This window comes from Arachis ipaensis, chromosome B6 (genome assembly GCF_059453495.1).
Source record: "Arachis ipaensis isolate K30076 ecotype BB chromosome B6, ASM5945349v1, whole genome shotgun sequence".
In the NCBI taxonomy this organism is placed as follows: domain Eukaryota; kingdom Viridiplantae; phylum Streptophyta; class Magnoliopsida; order Fabales; family Fabaceae; genus Arachis; species Arachis ipaensis.
In genome coordinates this window covers 104,560,713-104,583,810 of record NC_142441.1, presented here as the reverse complement: position 1 = coordinate 104,583,810, position 23,098 = coordinate 104,560,713, and the positions used below count along the sequence as shown (strand labels likewise).

The following is a 23,098-nucleotide window of genomic DNA, read 5'->3' as shown; positions in this document are numbered from 1 at the left end:
CTTGGTATGATCTTTGGTTGGAGTTTTGGTATGTGGAATTGTTATGTTGATTGTGGTTGTAAGGTTTGTGGTTTTGTGGTTGGGTTTGTTGGTTTCCCCACCCAAAGTTTGGGTGGTTTCTCCAGCCTGGGTTGTAAGTGTTGGAATGTGGATCATATGATTGCCTTTGTTGGTTTCCCACATAGTTAGCCTCATCCCAATCACCTCCTTCAATGCCTACTTCCTCTTGATCTTGTGTGTGTATTGCAGCCACTTGCTTTGTTTCTATTTGCCTGGTAAGCTCTGCTAGTTGCTTGGCAAATACCTTGTTTTGGGCTAGAATTGTATCAACATGGTTCAGCTCCATGACTCCCTTAGTGTTGTGCCTTTCTGATGCATAGTAGTACTCATTCTCAGCCACTGTCTCGATCACTTCAATGGCTTCTTCCACAGTCTTTTTCCTGTTCAATGAACCTCCTGATGAATGGTCTACAGCCTTCCTTGATTCATAAGAGAGCCCATCATAGAAGATGTGCAGTTGCACCCAATCATGGAACATGTTTAGTGGGCATTTCCTTGTCAAGTCCTTGAATCTCTCCCATGCCTCGTAGAGAGTTTCACCGTCTTGTTGTCTAAAAGTCTGAACCTCAGATCGAAGCCTATTGACCTTTTGTGGAGGGTAGAAACGTGCCAGAAACTTGCTTTCCACCTCATCCCATGTTGTTAGACTCCCCCTTGGGAATGATTCCAGCCACTTAGCTGCTTTGTCCCTAAGTGAAAATGGGAACAAAAGCAGTTTATAGGCATCGTCCTGGACTCCATTGGACTTCACAGTGTCACAAATTCTCAGGAATTTTGTGAGATGTTGGTTTGGGTCTTCATTAGCACTTCCTCCAAAGGAACAATGATTTTCCACAAGTGATATTAGCTGTGGCTTGAGCTCAAAATTGTTGGCCTGAATGGGTGGTTTCTGGATGCTACTACCACAATTCCCAGAGGTTGGGTTTATGTATGAACTAAGAACCCTCCTCTCTGGGATGGCATCGTTTCCATCAGCTCTCTCATGGTTGTGGACTTCTCTATCCATGTTGAGATCTAAAGCTTCCTCAAAATTGTCCTCAGATTCTCCTTCAGATTCCTCTTCTCCCACTACTCTCTTCCCTCTTGCTTCCCTTCTAAGTCTATGAAGGGTCCTCTCTGGTTCGGTATATGGAGGAGTTGATGTCTCTCCTCTCCTACCTGTCATACAAGAACACAGCTCAAACACAAACAAGTGAAATACTCTTGGTTAATGGAAGAGTATGGTTAGCTCAATTGAGGAATTAATTCAAACAGTTAGTGAGTCAGTGAGTTAGTTGCATGAATTTAAAGGCATAAAGAAGGAAAGCATGTAACCAAGTGCAGAAATTAAAATTCAACAAGTATCTTGGACAGAATTAACAAAGCAAGAGAAAATTGCTCAATCTAGTTAGCTTCCAATTTGAGAATTGTCAATCGAAAACCAATCCCCGGCAACGGCGCCATAAACTTGATGCACATAAACTAGTTATGCTACGATTTAGGAAATTGCACGATCGACAAAATTCCTTCCGGCAAGTGCACCGGTTATCGTCGTCAAGTAAAAACTCACAATAGAGTGAGGTCGAATCCCACAAGGATTGGTTGAGTGAGCAATTCGGATTAGAAGTGTGTTCTAGTTGAGCGGAATCAAGATTTGAGATGAGAATTGCGGAATGTAAAATTGGCGGGAAAAGTAAATGACAAGAAAATTAAATGGCGGAATCTTAAATTGCATGAATTAAAGAGCAGAATGTAAATTGCTGAAATTAAAAGGGAATGGGGGTGATTGCAAGAATGGAGTTGCAGAATGTAAAGAGAAAGTGGAAATCAGAAATGGGGAATTCATTGGGTTTAGGAGATATTGAAATCTCCGAATCAAAACATGTATATCTCTTCCTCAACCAATGCATTCATTGAATTTTGCTTGGCAATCTTATATGATTGGATCCCAATCCCTTGGCTCACCAATTCTCTCTAAAAACAAACAAATTCCCAATCCCTTGGTTTAAATGTTCATAAGAAGAGATGATGCTCGATCACTGATTATACCACACAGTTTCATGAACCACAATTTGGTAGGATTACATGTCACAATATCCATCCAAACCCCAATCCAATTCACTGTGAGAAAGCTTCTCTAGCATGAATCCTCCATTCCTTTCCCAAGGCTCCGAAGGATTCCAAGTATGGGTAGTTTCTTTCCCAAGACAACTACTCAATGGAATTAGATCGAGAAGCTTTCTAACAAAATTCAAGAGAAAAGATTGAAGAAGAAGATAAACTATTATTGATTCATTGAATTACAATAGAGCTCCCTAACCCAATGAAAGGGGGTTTAGTGAATCATAGCTCTGAATTCAATTACAAAGAAAGGGAAAACTAGCTAAAAGTGAAAGTAAAAGTTCCCTCTAACTTAACTTCTATCCTATTTATACACTTTCTATATTGAGCTTCAGTTGTGCTTCTTGGGCTTTGAGGCCTCTCCTTGCTTTCCTTTTGCCTTGGGTTTATGATCCATAATCTTGATGAGGTTGTTGATCCAAATCCTGTAACATTTATTGAGCCAACTTAGTGATAATCAAATAATGACACATGACTCAATAAATTGAGATTTCAAACTCATCAATCCTTCAGGCCCAATCCCATAAACCATGATATTCAATTGGGTTTCATACCAAAGTAAGTTTAAGTTAATCTTTGTGCTCAAAGACTAACTTAAATCACAATATTTTTGGCCCAGAAACCTTTTCCAAGAGTGGCGTTTAAGTTGTAGTTTAAGCTTAAACTGCAGCTTAAACGCCAGACACTTCCAGTGAGGCCTTTTGTAGAAGCACGTTTAAGCTTCAGTTTAAGGTTAAACTGAAGCTTAAACGTGGAAATGGAAGAAGGTAGCCCTGGAGAGTCATGTAGTCGAACACGTTTAAGCTTCAGTTTAAGGTTAAACTGAATCTTAAACGTGGAGATAGGAAGGGCAGCCCTGGAGGTCGAACACGTTTAACCTCCAGTTTGAGGTCAAACTGGAGGTTAAACGTGGAAAAGGGTGGAGGCATACTGGAGGTCGAACACGTTTAACCTCCAGTTTGAGGTCAAACTGGAGGTTAAACGTGGAAATGGAGAGAGCAACCCTGGAGTAGAAAAGCTGTCGAACACGTTTAAGCTCCAGTTTGAGGTCAAACTGGAGCTTAAACGTGGAATGGCTCCCTGGTACTCTTCCTGGTTCTGGCGTTTAACCTCCAGTTTGAGGTCAAACTGGAGGTTAAACGTGGAACTCCTCCCTGGGTGGCATACTCATTCTGGCGTTTAACCTCCAGTTTGAGGTCAAACTGGAGGTTAAACGTGGAATGCTCCTTAAGTGAGGCTTTTCATTCTGGCGTTTAACCTCCAGTTTGAGGTCAAACTGGAGGTTAAACTTCAATCCCAGCATTTCTTATCCTTCATGATTTTTGGCGTTTAAGCTCCAGTTTAGGCTTAAACTGGAACTTAAACTCCACATGTGATATTCAAGCTTCCTTTATTGATTTTGTTGCTTCCTTGCTTAGCCTGTTCTTCCCTGAAATCATCCAAACAATTGCATCAAAGTCTTGCAAAATTTCATGAGAAATCTTCCATTCATAGCATTTAAGTATTATAACTAAAACTCATGGAATATGCATCAAAATCATGTTGTTTGGATGGTTCATTGCTTTGTTCTTCATTTAACCATTTTTGGTTACTTTAAGCTCAAGAAAATTCATAAAACAACTAAAACTAACAGAAAAATGCTAGTGAAACTAGCCTATGATGCCTTGGCATCAAGAACCTCTCTCAAAACTAGATCTAAAACATGAGAAGTGGAAATTGGCGAGCTCTACTTGAATGGATGCATTCCTTCACTTCATAACCTCTGGTCTATGCCTTCTGGACTTAGATTTGGGCCAAAAAGGGCTTCAGAATTCGCTATGAGCGTTTTCTGCAATTTCTGGTGCGCAGTCTCTGTCACGCGTCCGCGTGGGTCACGCGGTCGCGTCATTAGGAGCTTTTCCTTGCCACGCGGTTGCGTCAGTCATACGGCCGCATCATATGTGTTCTGCTTAAGGCGCGCGGTCGCGTCAGTCATGCGGCCGCGTCGCTGCTGATTCGCGCTTGGCACGCGATCACGTCGTCCATGCGATCGCGTGGATACCAGTTTCTTCAAGGACTCCATTTTGCGCTTTCCTTCCATTTTTGTATGTTTCCTTTCCATTCTTTGAGTCATTCCTGCCTTAGAAGATCTGAAACTACTCAACACACTAATCACGACATCGAATGGAAATAAAGGTAATTAAAATAATTAATTTTAAAGCATAGGAAACATGTTTTTCACATACATCACTGACAAGAGAACTTTTGCGTGGTCTAGAAATTTGCGGATAAATCCTCGTTGCAAGTATAGTTTCTAAACCTTCAAAAGTCCCTTCGTACAAACGTTTTGGGTGTCACAAGTAACAAACCCCTTTAGAAATTGTTAACCGAGTATTCAAACCTCGGGTCGTCTTCTCAAGGAACTGCGAGGAAGTATGTTCTTACTATTGGCTATAAAGGCTGTAATAGGGGTTTAGAAGATGAGAAGCAAGTAATTTGAATAACAAGTAAAGTAAATGGCAATTAAAATAAATAAATACTATAAAGCAGACTTTTAGCAAGGTGAGAGAAGTTGGAGGTCCAACGTAGTTATCTCTCTCAACTATAATGAAAGTTGAATCTAAACTCCACTTGATCAACCTGTACTAGGACAAGAGAAAGTCAAGGGACTAATTAAATTGACCTTTGAATCCTATTTATTTCCTAAGAAAAGGTTGGGATTACTCAAGTTCAGCTCAATTAGCAAGATAACGATTATCAATTATGTTGAGTTTAATAAATGTTGAGTTACTAAATTCTTAACCAGAACCAAAAGGGGAAAAAATAAAATTGCTGGAATAATAAAAATATCCTTAGATGGGAAGCAATGGTAACTTAAATCGAAGAGAACAATCATGAACTGAAAATACCTCGATTATCATTAATTCAAATAACAGTCTGTAACATGGAAGGATTCTTAAATCAAATTATAATAATCAAATCAAATGTTGGAATAAATAAATAAAAGTAAAACTAAAATAAAAGAACATTAAACCTGGGATCCAGGGTTACTCTTAAAACAAGAAGAAATCCTAAATCCTAAAAGAGAGAGAGAAGATCTCCCTCTCAACTAAATTTAAATCATTAAAAAGTAAAATATGCGAGCTCCCTTTGAATGGGTGCATTCCCACACTTTATAACCTCTGGTCTATGCTGTCTGTACTTGGATCTGGGCCAAAAAGGGCTTCAGAATTCGCTGGGGGTGTATTCTGTAAATTCTGATGCGTGGCCTCTGTCACGCGTCCGCGTGGGTCACGCGGTCACGTCATTTGGAGCTTTTCCTTGCCACGCGGTTGCGTCAGTCATGCGACCGCGTCATATGCGTTCTGCTTAAGGTGCACGGTCGCGTCAGTCATGCGGCCGCGTCGCTGCTGATTCGTGCTTGGCACGCGATTGCGTCGTCCATGCGATCGCGTGGATACCAGTTTCCTTAAAGCTCCGTTTTGCTTTCTCCTTCTATTTTAGTATATTTCCTTTTCCATCCTTTAAGTTATTCTGCCTTAGAAAATATGAAACTACTCAACACACTGATCACGGCATCGAATGGAAATAAAGGTAATTAAAATAATTAATTTTTAAAGCTTAGGAAACATGTTTTTTCACAATATGACATAATAAGGAAGGGAGAGTAAAACCATGCAATTAATGTGAATAAGCAGGTGAAGGATTGTATAAATCACTCCAATTAAGCACAAAAGAACTCATGAAATATGGGTTTATCAACCTCCCCACACTTAAACACTAGCATGTCCTCATGCTAAATCCAAGGTAAATAATTAAGGTTAAAGTGATGGAATGTCATGCAATGCAACCTAATTTAAATGCAACTACCTAAATGAATTATGCATCATGCAACTCTAATTTATTCACTCATATACAAAGCTTACATGTAGCTAAGTTAATTCACATTCTCAAGGAGTCATGTATATATATAGCCAACCCTTAAATAATAAATCATTTTAGCAAATGAGATGGGAAAGAAAACATTGTACAAACTTGCAAAACAATTAGTAAATTTAAGCACAGATATATGTTGATGAGTTATTGAACCCTCACTGGATTTTTGTGTTTACTCTCTAGTAACTCAGTGTTTATTGGGTTTATTCACTCTATTTTTCTTTTTATTCTTACTTTCTATAGCTTTGTTCTTCATCTAACCAATCAACAATTATAGAATATAGTCATACCAAAAAGTCATGAGGTCTTTAATTGAGGTTGTAATGGGGTCAAGGTAAGGGTAAGGATTTTATGTATAGGGTCAAGTGAGCTAATAAGTGAATCCTTAATCAGACTAGGATCTCACCTAACATACATATTTAGTAAAACAAAAATTTCTTTACCTATTTTCCCATATTATCCCACTTATTGTTACATGCTCATGTTTCACTCTTTATTTTTATCCCATGTGCATTATTTTTATTTTGCATTGGGAAATTTCTTTTGTATCCCCTTTTATTCAAATGCTGAAAAAAAATAACTTTCTCTCTCTCTTTTTTTTTTTTAATGCACATGGTAATTGAATCACTTAGATTTTCTCATGAGCATGCTTCCCAAATTTTATTTTATTCCTTTTAACTTTTTCTACCTTTTGTTTCTATCATCCATGTTCGCAAAAAGTTTCCCACATTTAACTCTATTCATGATTTTCTATCTTAAGCTAACCAAGGATTCACTTGGGATTTTCTTTTGTTTTTCTGCTTAAGACTAGTAATTTGGCTAAATAGAATAAAGGGGTTTTAAAAGGCTCAAGGGGGCTAACAAGGGTGATGTAAAAGGTAGGCTAATTTGGGGTGAGTGAGCTAAAATCAAATGATGGCCTCAATCATTCTCTTGGTATGTATCTATTCTATATTCTATAATTGGACATATAGATTAAAGCAAAGGAAAGAACATCAGAATAAAAAGAAATGTAACACACAGAAATGAAATTATGGTTTGAATGCAACCATACAATTTAAGCTCGAGACTCACAAGCTGTGTGTTCTCTAACTCAAGCATCATATATCATTTATATATTGTATGCAGGTTTAGTTAAAAATTCCCATTATTCTCATAAAAAAATTATTTAGGGTGGCTTTTAAAGTTTTAATGTTCCTCCTTGATGAAATGTTGTCAGCTTAACTACATCATGTAATGCTATATACAAGTTTTGTGGATTTAAATCTGATATGTTCAATTTCCTAGCTTACTTCCTTTTTATATTTTTCAATTTAAACTATACTATCTTATGCTAAAAAGGATAAACTATACTAATTAATCTACTAATAAATCAGAATTGCAAACTAAACTAAATAACTAAAAATATGAACTAAAGATGCAAAATGCAGAAATAGAGTAAAAATACATAAAAGCAATGTACAAGTACTCAGAAAATAACAGTAAAAGAAAAAGAGAAAAATACAGAAAAATATCCAAAATAAAAGAAAAAGTATGTAGTGGTTCACCAAAATAAACGCCAGAGATGGCGACCTCCCCACACTTAAAAGGAAGCATCGTCCCCGATGCTCAATCAAGTCGGGTGTGAAGGAGTGTCATCACTGGGAGGGATGGTAGCTGGAGTCTCAGTGGTGGTGGTGGTGGTGGGCTGAGGGTCTGGCTGCTGTGGAGGAGGTACTGACTGGATCGGGATCTCAAGATCCACAGCCTCAATCTGATGTGGGACCGCTGCTTGTGGTACGGCAGGTGCTGCCTCCTGGGGATGGGTCTCTGCCTCGGGGGCATCCGCCTCCTCCTCAGATGCCTCGAATGGTGTGTCGGGCTCGGAGAAGATGTCACCGGATCGTATCATCAGCTTTAGGTGCTCATAGCACCGCTTGTTGCGACGCTCCATCTGGTCAAGTCATCGGAACAAGCGGTGCACCAGATGATAGACGGGATCTGTGGCAGGTGGAGGTGCAGTGGTGGTAGCAGGGGTAGGTGGTGCAGCAGTGGAGGAAGAGGGTCCAACAGACTGTGGGGCTGACTCATCAGTAGCAGTGAATGGTGCTGGTCTGTGGCCCAGGGCTAAGAAGTTCCGGCTGTGCGGAATGATCTTCCTGCAATCCGCCGCTGGTGGTCTCTCATCGGCATCCTCCCATGGCACGTCAGCTCGACGGCCAAGCTGTGTAACTAGATATGGAAAGGGGAGGGTGCCTCGGACGTGGACCCTGGCCATATAGTGCCGAATGAAACGTGGTAGATAAAGGTCCTTACCCTCCAGTACACACCAAAGGAGGGTGATCATAGTAGTCGGGATCTCCGTCTCGTGAGTACTCGGCATCACATAATTACTCAAGATCTGATGCCATAACTGAGCCTCATCGTTTAAGTATGCTCTCTTGATCCCTCTAGGCATGGTAGTGTCCTGACCCATCTCCCAAGGAATTTTCGGGTCGAGAGCTATCCGTGCCTTTACGGCATCCCAATCAAACTTCATCTGGCGCATGTCCTCTTCAGCCTTTGAATAACCATCAGGCTGATCGGACTTGGCTGGGAGCCGGAAAATGTCCTCTAAGGCCTCTTCAGTGACCAGAATTTGTTTCCCTCTCAGGTTCACTGCATCGAGGGTAGTGAGATAGTAGTTGTAGTAGAATTCCCGTACCCAAGATGAATTGACCTCTGTCAGTGTTCTCTCCAGAAAGAACCAGCCCCTCTACTTAATTTGCTCAGTGGTGTATTGCTGGAGGGCTTCTGGAATCTTCAGAGTTCGTTCCAGGTATAGATTTCTGAAGTTTGCAAAAGCCAGGTACCTCAACTCACAGTACCGGTTTGCAAATTTTATAGGATCAGTCGCAGGGAGCAGCTGGTCAGCTTTTTCCTGCTGTGTGAAGTTCTTCTCCCGCCATGAAGAATCATGCATTAGAGCAATGATGGACTGGGAGGAATCTCCTCTCTTGCGCTTACCAGTAGCCTTGCCTTTTCCTTTCCTCTGTGAGGCAGACATCTTGAAAAACAGAAAATCAGGATATGGATAAAATAGAAAAGAAAATAGGCAATTAAACAAAGGAAACTCAAAGCGGCAAAGGAGAAATAGAATAAGGAAGATGAGTAAATGAAATGTGATTGAATTTATGTTAAATGGAAAAATAATCAATATGCCATGTTTAGAAAGTTAGAGGAAAGTGAAAATAATCAGAAAAGAGATTAAAAGTGTTAGTATGGTTAGAATTTGAAAAAGAAGTTAGTAAATAAAATTAGGGAGTTAGTAAAGTGCGGGTTAAAGTAAGTGACATAGAAAAATTACATATAACAAGGATTCACAGGTAAGAATAGAAGTACTCATAATCGAACAAGGAAAACAGGGTGATGCTGATTCGAATAGAAATAAAGAAAGCAAAAATTGGAATCAGTGAATCACAAATGCAGTTTATCAACCAGGAAATCAAAGAGGATAAGAAAGTCTGCCATAGCATTCATGAAATGGTTTGGGTAAAGCAGAGTAAAACAGAGTTCAGAAATGCCAAACCAAAACATGAATGAAAAAAAAAAATTTTTTTAAAAAAAATTTGGGCAGCATTCTGGCTAAAATTGGATTATCCCAGAAAATAAACAGCAATCATAGCAGTTCATATGAATTTAAAAACTAGCTGCAGTTACCACAATGAATAGAAACAGGAAAGTTTGGAGTAACAAGCAGCAATTGCAAGAAATCACAACATATGAACGAGGTCACAGGAACAGCAAAATTGCAGTTATGATAAAACATAAACAGGAGCAGTGCAAATAAAAGGACCTAGATCCACTAACCAGAGCCTAAGCTACCTAACAACCTAAAAATCCACTACAGCATGCATATCTATCTATCCTAATGATGAACAGAAACGGAAAAAAGTACAGAAAAAAAAATGACGAACGGATAAAAGTGGGTTGCGTTTTGCGGAACCTGGTAGGCGGAAGGGGTGGAACGGGGAAGAAGGTGGCTGCGGCGGCATCCGGCGCGGTGGCAGCTGATGGGGGCAGTGGCGGCGAGGGTTTTGGGTTAGTGATAGAAGAAGGGGAGGTGCGGGTGGGTGGCGGAGAGAGAGGGAGGGGGGCGCGGCTGGGTGGCCGGCGGTGGGGGGCGGTGGTCGCGGAGGCAGTGGTGGAGAGGGGAGGAGAGAGGAAGAAGGGAGGGGTGGGGGTTGCGGCGGCGGCGTCTGGGGTGGCGACGGCGTCTGGGTGGCCGGCGGTGGCGGTTGGGTGGTGCTGGGTGGTGGTTGGAGGGAGAGGGAGCAGAGAGGGAGAAGAGGGTTGGGGGTGGGGGTGGGGGGGCTCGCGACTGATAGGGTTCACGGGCTGGGGGGTTATATTTTCGAATCCACACGGCCGCGTGGGGCACGCGGTCGCGTGGTTGGGCGAAAATGGGAGTGACGCGGTCGCGTGGGGTGCGCGATCGCATGGGAGGGGGAAAAGAAGGGTGACACGATCGCGTGGGTCGTGCGATCGCGTCGCTGGAATTTGTGCTAAACGCACGACTCCAGCGCCATTTTAGCACAACTCTCTGTCTCCTTTTGGGGTGATGTGCAAACCATGCGACGCGATCGCGTCGCTCACGCGGTCGCGTGGGATTGGTATTGTGCAAGTGACGCGATCGCATGGGGCATGCGATCGCGTGGGCCAATTTGTGCGAAACGCACAAGGGCCGCACGATTCCAGCCTAACTTTCTGTTCATTGGATCCTTACGCCGATATATATATCACGCGGCCGCGTGGGTCACGCGGTCGCGCGGGTGGTGTTTTCCGCGATATGACGCGATCGCATAGGGCATGCGGTCGCGTCGTGCACCCTTTATATATATATATGCATGAAAAATACAGAATGCAATGATTAACATGAATGCTATGCATGATTCCAGGTTTAATAAATTAAAATGAAAAAGGAAAAAAATGAAAGCAATTAACAAGAAATAAATTGAAAAAGAAGCGACCATACCATGGTGGGTTGTCTCCCACCTAGCACTTTTAGTTAAAGTCCTTAAGTTGGACATTGGAGGGGCATCCTGTTATGGTGGCTTATGTTTAAATTCGTCCAAAAATCTCCACCAGTGCTTGGAATGCCAATAGCCTCCGGGGTCCCGAACTAAGCACGCAAAGCTTCCGAACAACTTTAAATATATTGTTAGGCTCCTAGGATGACAAATGTCAGAATAAACTCCAGGATTCCAAGGCTTGCTTTTAAATCCGCCTCCGTCTTGATCTACATGTCTCCATTCGGGCGGGTTAAAAAGTAGAATCTCACCTTGGTGACCAAACGTTTTCTGTGATCCATGTGATTGAGCATGATACCAATCCGTGTACTTCGAGGTGAAGCGTGGAACCCTATTGAACCTTGTGCACCAGCTCTGGGTACGAGCCATTTCCCTCTTACTCTTAAAGCCGCAGAGAGCTCTAAGCTGGCCATCTGTTTCAAGCAAACCATATTCAAGTGAATAAGTAAAGTTATAAGTTAAGGATTGTACCCACTTGAAGCTTGTATTAGGTGGTAATGGCCTTGGGATAGGTGTTTTTGGTGGTTCTGTAAGTTCCGTTTCCTTGGGCTCTTTTGTGAATTCCTCCACTTCTTTGCAAAGATCATCAATTGTATCTGTGTCCTGGTCAAAGTCTTTTATGTCTTCCTCATCACTTGAGTCATAGATTGGAGGTTGAGAGAAATCTACCTCTGCACCATCTTCGTATTCACTTGGGGAAGATTCTTCGATCTCAGAGAATTCACTTGAGGATGCAAGTTCATCACCAAGAGAGCTAGACTTGTGACTATCATCATCAAGGGAATTTGCTTCTTGGATTATTCCGTCTGATTCCTCATAAACGACTTGCCTTGGAGAAATATCCTCCTTAGCATCAACTGTAGTATCCTGGACGGAGTTTTCCTCAATTCTGGATTCCCATTGAGGTTCAGCATCTCCTAGATCTTCAACCAACTCTTCTTCTTGAACAAAGACTACTTCTTCTAATTGTTCCAGTATAAATTCATGCTCTGTCTTGTCCACTGGAGTTTCTGGCACTTCCTTCATGCTCTGCTCTTCATTGGGCTGTCCACATGGAGCTGTGGTTGATCCTTGTATATTTGAGCACCTAGAAGCCCATTGAATCATCGCTTGCTCCAGTTGTTTAATGGTTGTTTGAAATTTAATTACTGTTTCTCTTAGGTGATCCTCTGTTTCTTGGGTTGCTGGACTTGGACATGCTACAAAGGAAAGTGGTGGTGATTGGGAGCGATTGGATTGGTATTGGGGTAAGGATGGATCATATGGTGGCGAATGGTGAAGAGAAGCTTGTGAGTGTGGTGGTTCAAGGTTATGTTGAAAGGGTGGTTTATATGTACGGGGTGGGACTTGTTGGTAGTTACAAGGTTATCCACCATGTCTTTCAGCTGGGTATGCATTGTGGAATGGTCTTTGTCCAGGATATCTCGGAGGGTGTTGCTGCCAAAAGGGTTGATTAGATCCTCTTGGTTCCATCCATCCTTGATTGGTCTGACCTTGATGCACATTCCTGCTGTAACTTCTATTTCCCTTAACAACATTAGAACCAAACTCAAAGCGAGAGGGGTGAGAGTTCATAGCAGCAAATAAAGATAAAAAGGAAAAACAAAAATAAATAAACAAGCAAAAGAAAAATATTTACAATAACCAATAATAAGGCACACGTTAGCAGTTCCCCGGCAACGGCGCCATTTTTGACGAGAGAACTTTTGCGTGGTCTAGAAATTTGCGGATAAATCCTCGTTGCAAGTATAGTTTCTAAACCTTCAAAAGTCCCTTCGTACAAAAATTTTGGGTGTCACAAGTAACAAACCCCTTTAGAAATTGTTAACCGAGTATTCAAACCTCGGGTCGTCTTCTCAAGGAACTACGAGGAAGTATGTTCTTACTATTGGCTATAAAGGTTGTAATCGGGGTTTAGAAGATAAAAAGCAAGTAATTTGAATAACAAGTAAAGTAAATAGCAATTAAAATAAATAAATACTATAAAGCAGACTTTTCGCAAGGCGAGAGAAGTTAGAGGTCCAACGTAGTTATCTCTCTCAACTATAATGAAAGTTGAATCTAAACTCCCCTTGATCAACCTGTACTAAGACAAGGGAAAGTCAAGGGACTAATTAAATTGACCTTTGAATCCTATTTATTTCCTAAGAAAAGGTTGGGATTACTCAAGTTCAGCTCAATTAGCAAGATAACGATTATCAATTATGTTGAGTTTAATAACTGTTGAGTTACTAAATTCTTAACCAGAACCAAAAGGGGAAAAAATAAAATTGCTGGAACAATAAAAATATCCTTAGATGGGAAGCAATGGTAACTTAAATCGAAGAGAACAATCATGAACTGAAAATACCTCGATTATCATTAATTCAAATAACAGTCTGTAACATGGAAGGATTCTTAAATCAAATTATAATAATCAATTCAAATGTTGGAATAAATAAATAAAAGTAAAACTAAAATAAAAGAACATTAAACCTGGGATCCAGAGTTACTCTTAAAACAAGAAGAAATCATAAATCCTAAAAGAGAGAGAGAAGATTTCCCTCTCAACTAAATCTAAATCATTGAAAAGTAAAATATGCGAGCTCCCTTTGAATGGGTGCATTCCCACACTTTATAACCTCTGGTCTATGCTGTCTGTACTTGGATCTGGGCCAAAAAGGGCTTCAGAATTCGCTGGGGGCGTATTCTGTAAATTCTGATGCGTGGCCTCTGTCACGCGTCCGCGTGGGTCACGCGGTCGCGTCATTTGGAGCTTTTTCTTGCCACGCGGTCGTGTCAGTCATGCGACCGCGTCATATGCGTTCTGCTTAAGGCGCGCGGTCGCGTCAATCATGCGGCCGCGTCGCTGCTGATTCGTGCTTGGCACGCGATTGCGTCGTCCATGCGATCGCGTGGATACCAGTTTCCTTAAAGCTTCGTTTTGCTTTCTCCTTCCATTTTAGTATGTTTCCTTTTCCATCCTTTAAGTTATTCTGCCTTAGAAAATCTGAAACTACTCAACACACTGATCACGGCATCGAATGGAAATAAAGGTAATTAAAATAATTAATTTTTAAAGCTTAGGAAACATGTTTTTTCACAATATGACATAATAAGGAAGGGGGAGTAAAACCATGCAATTAATGTGAATAAGCAGGTGAAGGATTGTATAAATCACTCAAATTAAGCACAAAAGAACTCATGAATATGGGTTTATCAATCACATAATAGAGAAGGGAAAGTAAAACCATGCAATTAACATGAATAAGTGGGTGAAAGATTGAATAAATCACTCAAACTAAGCACAAAATACATCATAAAATATGGGTTTATCAACCTCCCCACACTTAAACAATAGCATGTCCTCATGCTAATTCCAAGGTAATAAGTAAGGTTAAAGTGATGGAATGTCATGCAATGCAATCTAATCTAAATGCAACTACCTAAATGAATGATGCATCATGCAATTCTAATTTATTCACTCATATATAAAGCTTACAGGTAGTTAAATTAATTCACATTCTCAAGGAGTCATATATATATATATATATATATATATATATATATATATATATATATATATATAGCCAAGCCTTAGATAATCAATAAGCACTTTTACAGTTGAGATGGGAGAAAAAGTATTTTATGAACTTGCAAGACAATTAGATAATTCAAACAGAGATAAATGTTAATGAGCTATTGAACCCTCACTGGATTTGTGTTTACTCTCTAGTCACTCAGTGTTTATTGGGTTAATCACTCTATTCCTCTTTTTATTCTTCCTTTCTATAACTTTGTTCTTCATCTAACCAATCAACAATTATAGAATACAGTCATACCAAAAATCATGAGGTCTTTAATTAAGGTTGTAATGGGGCCAAGGTAAAGGTAAGGATATATGTATAAGGCTAATTGAGCTAATAAGTGAATCCTTAATTAGACTAAGATCTCACCTAACATACATACTTAGTAAAACAAAACTTCTTTACCTATTTTCCCATATTTTCCCACTTAATGTTAGATGCTCATGTTTCAATTTTTTTTTATCCCATGTGCATTGCTTTTATTTTGCATTTGGGGAATTCTTTTTGTATCCCCTTTATTAAATACTGAAAAATAACCTTTTTTTTTTAAATACACATGGTAATTTAATCACTTTGATTTCTCATGAGCATGCTTCCCAAAATTTCTTATTTTGAGTTATTTTTATCCTTTTCAATTTTTCTACCTCTTGTTTTTATCATCCATATTCCCAATAGGTTTCCCACATTTTAAACTATTCGTAATTTTCTATCTTAAGCTAACTAAGGATTCAACTTAGAATTTTATTTTGTTTTTCTGCTTAAGGCTAGTAATGTGGCTAAATAGAATAAAAGGGGTTTAAAGGCTCAAGGGGGCTAACAAGGGTGATGTGAAAGGTAGGTTATTTTTGGAATAAGTGAGCTAAAATCAAATAATGGCCTCAATCATTCTTTTGGTATGTATCTATATTCTATATTCTATATTCTATAATTGGACATATAGATTAAAACAAAGTAAAGAATACCAGAATATAAAAGAAGGGCGGAACACACAGGAATAAAAATTATGGTTTAAATGTAACCATATAATTAAGCTCAAAACTCACAGGCTATGTGTTCTCTAGCTCAAAAATCATTTATCACTTATGTATGTCATGCAGGTTTAGTTAAAAATTCTCATTATTCTCAATGTAAAAATTATATTGAATGGCTTTAAAGTTCTAGTGTTTCTCCTTGATGAAGTGTTGTTAACTTAACTACATGATGTAATGCTATATATACAAGGTTTATGGATTTAAATTTGTTATGTTCAAGTTCCTAGCTTACTTCCTTTTTATATTTTCAATTTAAACTAACTATCTTATGATAAAAAGGGTAAACTATACTAATTAATCCACTAATAAGTTAGAATTGCAAACTAAACTAAATAACTAAGATATGAACTAAAGTGCAAGATGCAAAAATAGAGTAAAAATACATAAAAGCAATGTATAAGTACTCAGAAAATAAAAATAAAAATAAAGAGAAAAATACAAAAAAAATATCCAAAATAAAAGAAAAAGAGTCTGTAGTGGTTCACCAAAATAATACGCCAGAGATGGCGACCTCCCCACACTTAAAATGAAGCATCGTCCCTGATGCTCACTCACGCAGGGTGTGAAGGGGTGTCATCACTGGAAGGGATGGTAGCTGGTGTCTCTGTGGTGGCTGGCTGAATGTCCGACTGCTGGAGAGGAGGGACTGTCTAAATGGGGATCTCAGGATCTACAGCCTGGATCTGCTGGGGTGCTGCCTGCTGGGTGTCTGCCTGCTCTGCCTCTCCCTGGGGATGGGTCTCTGCCTCGGGCGCATCTGCCTCCTCAGCTTTCTGATAGCCATCTGTCTGATCAGTCTTAGGCAGAAGTTTCAGAACCTCTTCTATTGCCTCCTCAGTAACCAATATCTGCTTCCCTCTGAGGTTTACTGCATCTAGGGAAGTTTTGAAGTAGTTGCAGTAGAATTTCCTAACCCAAGATACATTAACCTCAGTCAGAGATCTCTCCAGAAAGAACCAGCCTCGTTGTTTGATCTTATTAGAGGTGTATTGCTGGAGTTCTTCTGGGATCTTTAAAGTCCGCTCCAGGTATAGGTTTCTGGAGTTTGCAAACACCGGATACTTCAACTCACAGTATCGGTTTGCAAACTTTACTGGGTCAGTGGCGGGAAGTAGCTGGTCGGCCTTCTCCTGCGGGGTAAAGGCTTTCTCCCACAACGAGGCGTCGTGCATGAGGTCGATGATAGACACGGAGGCTTCGCCTCGTTTCCTTTTGCCAGTAGTGGCCTTGTTTTTGCCCCGTCTCTGGGAATCTGACATCCTGAAAAACAGAAAACCAGGATATAGTAAAAATAGGAAAGCAAATAGGCAAATAGTCAAAGAAAACACAAAGTGGCAAAGGAGCAATAGGATAATGAATATGAGTTAAGTATAATGTGCATTTAGGATTGTATATGAGTGAAAAGTCTGAAAAGAAGAAATCACAATCCAAAATGTAATTGAATGCAAGTTAAATAGAAAAAATTAACATCATGCCTGGGTTAGAATGTTAAAAAAAAGTGAAAGAAAAGAAAGAAAAGAAGTCTTGAAAAGGTTAGGTTGGTTAGAGTTAAAATTAGTGAGTTAGTGAAAAATGGGTTAAAGTAAGAGGCATAATGAAAATAGACTAAGTAACAAGTAATCACAGGTAGAAGCTATAGGTAACTCATATTTAAACAAGTAAAACAGTTTGATGATGATTCAAATAGAGATAAAGAAAGCAAAAATAGGAATCAAACATCAAAATTGCAGTTTATGAACCAGGAGATCAAAGAAAATAAGAATGCATGCCTAAGCATTCATGAATTGGTTTGGTGAAATTATAGGAAAGCATAGTTGAAAATGCCAAAACCAAGACATGAACAGAAATATTTCACAGAAATTTGGGTAGCATTCCGGCTAAAATAGGACTTTCCCAAAAAATAAACAGCAAACAAGCAGTTCATATGAATCCAAATTAAAGCTTGCAATTACATATACGGAATATAAACATGAAAGTTCAATGTAAAGAGCAGCAAATGCATGAAAGTACAGCATATGAACAAGATCACAGCAGCAATAGATTTGCAAATTTGATAAAATAGAAACAAGAATAGTGCAAATAAACAGACCTAAATCCACTAACCACATCCTAGGCTACCTAACAACCTAAAATCCACTACAACATGCATATCTAACTATCCTAACATGAACAAAAACGGAAAAATAAGAATAAACTACGAACGGATAAAAGGGATTGCGTGTTGCGGAACCTGGAAGGCAAAAGAAGGAGGTTGGGGTACAGAGGTGGCTAGGGTGGTGACGGTGAAGTCCGGTGCGGCAGCTGACGGCGGTGGGCACGGCGGTTGCTGCTGTTAGGGAGGGTAGGGGCTTTGGGAAGGGTAATGAGGGAAGTAGGGGAGAGGGTTGGGGGTCGCGGGTGGTGGTGGGAGGCTGCGTGGTTGGGACGGTTGGCGGCGGTGGGTGGTGGCGCGGAGGGGAGCAGTGGCGGAGGAGGAGGGAGAAAGAAGAAAGAGAAAGAAAGAAGGGGGAAGGAGGGAGGGGGTAGGTGGCGGCAGCGTCTGGGTGGCGGCGGCATCTGGGTGGTGGCACGGTGGTGGCTGGGTGGTGGTGGTTGAGGGTTGGGGAAGAAGAGAGGGAGAAGAGAAAGTGGGGGGGCCGCACGAATGTAGGGTTTCGCATGACTGGGGGGTTATATTTTTGAATCCACGCGGCCGCGTGCGCACGCGGTCGCGTGGTTGGGGTGAAAATGGGGTTGACGCGATCGCGTGAGGCGCGCTATCGCATGGAGGGGGTAAAAGAAGGGATGACGCGATCGCATGGGGCATGCGATCGCGTCGCTGAAAATTGTGCTAAACGCACGAATCCAGCGTCGTTCCAGGGCAACTCTCTGTCTCCTATTGGGAATTGTGCAATCCATGCGACGCGATCGCGTCGCTCACGCGGTCGTGTGGGATTGGTTGTGTGCATGTGACGCGATCGCATGGGGCATGCGATCGCGTGGGCCATTTTGTGCTAGACGCACAACGGCCGCACGATTCCAGCCTAACTTTCTGGACGTTGACGCCGATCTCTAGGTCACACGGCCGCGTGGATGACGCGGTTGCGTGGGAAGTGTAGTTCGCCATTTGACGCGATCGCATGAGTGATGCGGACGCGTCGCGCACCCTCTCTTTTTTTTTATATGCAGAATGCGGAATGCAATATGCAGAATGCAGTGCTTGATGTGAATGCTGTGCATGATTCCAGGTTCAATAAAATAAAATAAAATTCAAAAGCAAACAAAACTAAATAAGATTAAAATTGCAAAAGGAACGATCATACCATGGTGGGTTGTCTCCCACCTAGCACTTTTAGTTAAAGTCCTTAAGTTGGACATTTGAAGAGCTTCCTGTTATGGTGGCTTGTGTTTAAATTCATCCAGAAATCTCCACCAGTGCTTGGAATGCCAATAGCCTCCGGAGTCCCAAACTAGGCATGTAAAGCTTCTGAGCAGCTTCAAACAGATTTGCAGGCTTCCGGGGTGACGAATGTCAGAATAGATTCGCCTCCGTCTTGATCTATATTTTTCCATTCGAGCGATTTAGAAAGTAGATTCTCACCATAGTGACCAAACGTTTTCCGAGATCCATTCAATTGAGCTTGATACCAATCCGTGCACTTCAAGTTGAAGCATGGAACCTTATTGAACCTTGTACACCAGCTCTGAGCACGAGCCATTTCCCTCTTACTCTTAAAGCCGCATAGAGCTCTAAACTGGCCATCTGTTTCAAGTAAACCATATTCAAGTGAATAAATAAAGTTAAAGGTTAAGGATTGTACCCACTTGAAGCTTGTATTAGGCGGTAATGGCCTTGGGGTAGGTGATTCCAATGGTTCTGTGAGTTCTACTCCCTTGTGTTCTTCTGTGAATTCCTCTACTTTCTTGTAAAGTTCTTCAAATGCATCTGAGTCCTGGTCAAAGTCTTCTATGTCTTCCTCATCACTTGAGTCATAGATGGGAGGTTGAGAGAAATCTACCTCTGCATCATCTTCATATTCATTTGGGGAAGATTTTTCGATCTCAGAGAATTCACTTGCGGATGCAAGTTCATTACTAAGAGAGCTTGACTTGCGACTATCATTATCAAGGGAATTTGTGTCCTGGGTTATTCCGTCTAGTTCTTCATAAACGACTTGCCTTGGGGATTGTGCAATATCCTCCTTAGCATTAACTGTAAGGTCTTTGACGGAGTTCTCCTCAGCTCTGGATTCCCATGGAGGTTCAGCGTCTCCTAAATTTTCAACCAACTCTTCTTCTTGTACAATGACAGCTTCTTCTACTTGTTCGAGTACGAATTCCTGCTCTGTCTTGTCCACTGGAGTTTCTAATATCTCCTTCATGCTACGCTCTTCATTAGATTGTCCACATGGGGCTGTGGTTGGTCCTTGAATGTTCGCGCATCTAGAAACTAATTGAATTACTGCTTGCTCCAGTTGTCAAATAGTTGCTTGAAGTTTATTTACTGTTGCCTTGAGGCAAACCTCTGATTCTCGGGGTGATGGATTTGGGCATGAGACATAGGGAAGTGGTGGTGCTTGGGAGTGATTGGGTTGGAACTGGGGTAGGAAAGGATCATACGGTGGCGATTGGTGAAGAGAAGCTTGTGAGTGGGGCGGTTCGAGGTTATGTTGAGAGGTTGGTCTATGGGCACGGGGTGGGGCTTGTTGGTAGTTACAAGATTGTCCACCATATCTATCAGCTGGGTATGCATTGTAGAATGGTCGTTGTCCATGATATCTTGGAGGGTGTTGTTGCCTAAAGGGTTGATTAGATCCTCTTGGCTCCATCCATTCTTGATTGGTCGGACCTTGATGCATATTCCTGCTGTAACTTCTATTTCCTTCAACAAAGTTAGAACCAAACTCAAAGCGAGAGGGGTGAGAGTTCATAGTAGCAAATAAAATTAAAAAGGAAAAACAGAAATAAATAAACAAGTAAAAGAAAAATATGTACAATAACCAATAATAAGGCACACGTTAGTAGTTCCCCGGCAACGGCGCCATTTTGACGTCGGGGATTTTTGCCAGTAAAGAATTTCATAAAAACAGTCGCGTTGTAGATATAGTCTCTAAACCAACAGAAATCCCTTTCGTGCAAACGTTTTGGTTGTCACAAGTAACAAACCCCTTAAAAATTGATAACCGAAGTATTCAAACCTCGGGTCGTCTTCTCAAGGAACTGCAGGGAAGTATGTTCTTATTATTGGTTATGGAGATTGTAGAATTGGGGGTTTTAAGAATGAGGGACAAATATGACAGTTGATTTAAATAGCAATTAAAATAAATAAACAAATACTGTAAAGCAAACTTTTAGCAAGGTATGAGAAATTGGAAGTCCAGGCTTAGTTATTCTTATCAACAACAATGAAAGTCGAATCTTAATTCCACTTAGTCAACCTTTACTAAAGCAAAGGAAAGTCAAGGGACTAATTAGCTTGATCTTCGAATCCTATTTATTTTCTAAGAAAAGGTTGGGATTATTGAAGTTCAATTCAATTAGCAAAGATAACAGTTATCAATTATGTTGAGATAAGATAACTCCTGAGTTACTGCTTTCTTAATCAAAACCAAAAGAAGAAAAAGTAAAATTGCTGGAATAAAAATGCCTTCAGATGTAAAGCAACAATAACATAAATTAAAGAAACCAATCATGAATTGAAATACCTCAAATAACATTAATAAGTGAAATTGTAATCTAACATGAAGAGTTCATAAACTAAATTGGAAAAATAAATAAAAATAAAGAACCTGGGATTGAGAGTTACTCCTAAAACTAAGAGAAGTCCTAAATCCTAATCCTAAGAGAGAGAGAGGAGAGAACCTCTCTCAAAACTAGATCTAAAACATGAGAAGTGGAAATTGGCGAGCTCTCCTTGAATGGATGCATTCCTTCACTTCATAACCTCTGGTCTATGCCTTCTGGACTTGGATTTGGGCCAAAAAGGGCTTTAGAATTCGCTATGAGCGTTTTCTGCAATTTCTGGTGCACAGCCTCTGTCACGCGTCCGCGTGGGTCACGCGGTCGCGTCATTCGGAGCTTTTCCTTGCCACGTGGTCGCGTCAGTCATGCGGCCGCGTCGCTGCTGATTCGCGCTTGGCACGCGATCGCGTCGTCCATGCGATCGCGTGGATACCAGTTTCTTCAAGGACTCCATTTTGCGCTTTTCTTCCATTTTTGTATGTTTCATTTCCATCCTTTGAGTCATTCCTGCCTTAGAAGATCTGAAACTACTCAACACACTAATCACGGCATCGAATAGAAATAAAGGTAATTAAAATAATTAATTTTAAAGCATAGGAAACATGTTTTTCACATACATCACATAATAGGGAAGGGAAAGTAAAACCATGCAATTAACATGAATAAGTGGGTGAAGGATTGAATAAATCACTCAAACTAAGCACAAAATACATCATAAAATATGGGTTTATCAGGGATGCAGTGAGGAAGGGCGATCCAAGCTCATATACTGCGCCTTACTTAAGGATACCTTGCGCCTAACTTGAGTGAAAGGGGTGTCACTTTCGTGTTATTGTTTTGCATTGCGCCTAACTTGAGAATTGAGCGCACCTTACTTGAATGCATCAACCAAATGTTGCGTGCTTTTGATGAGTCTTGTGCCTTACTTGGAGATTTGTTGCGCCTTACTTAAGGAGTCAAGACAATTGTTGCGTGTTGTTGTTGTTCCTTGCGCCTAACTTGAGAAATCTCAAGTTAGGCGCAGCCTTGGAAGACTTGGTGGAAAAGAAGTATGAACTATTATACATCGTTGGAAAGCTCTAGATGTTAGCTTTCTAATGCCACTTGAATCACATCTATTGGACCTCTGTAGCTCAAGTTATTTAGGTTTGAGTACAGAGAGGTCAGGGTTGATAGCATCATTCGCCTTCTTCTCTTTTTTTGTGGAAACTCCATCAAATCCAGCCGAATGCTACCTAAAATAAAAAGAACAGTACACAAATCAAAGTAGCATCCATAGTGGCTAAAAGATAATTAATTCTTGATTAAACTCAATAAATTGAATGCAAATTCACTAGGAAAAGATAGGAAAGATGCTCACGCATCAGGCGTTAGCTTAGTGGCTTTTTGTATGGGCCAAGACCCGTGGGTGTCATGTATATATTAGCTATTTAGGGTCAACGAGGATGTATACTGAGCTGATCTTTTGTAAACTCTGCATGTTCTATTTATAGTGTACATGATGTATATTATCAGTTATGTTTTATGTTTTTTTATGTTCTATTATTTTTCTGCTTGTGTATATTTATTTGTTTTTAATCCTTTATTTCATCTCAATGCTTTAAAAATGAAAAATTTACTCGTAAAATTGGCAATGCTCTAACAAGGCACATGCTCA

General features: G+C 40.5%; 1 non-coding gene across 1 annotated transcript; it reads left to right on the top strand.

The window, feature by feature from the left end:
* The first annotated feature begins 536 nt into the window (after nt 1-536).
* LOC148562146 (small nucleolar RNA R71) lies at nt 537-640 on the top strand. Its single transcript, XR_015886849.1, has one exon. It is a non-coding gene; the product is annotated as a small nucleolar RNA R71 (small nucleolar RNA).
* The last annotated feature ends 22,458 nt before the right edge of the window (nt 641-23,098 follow it).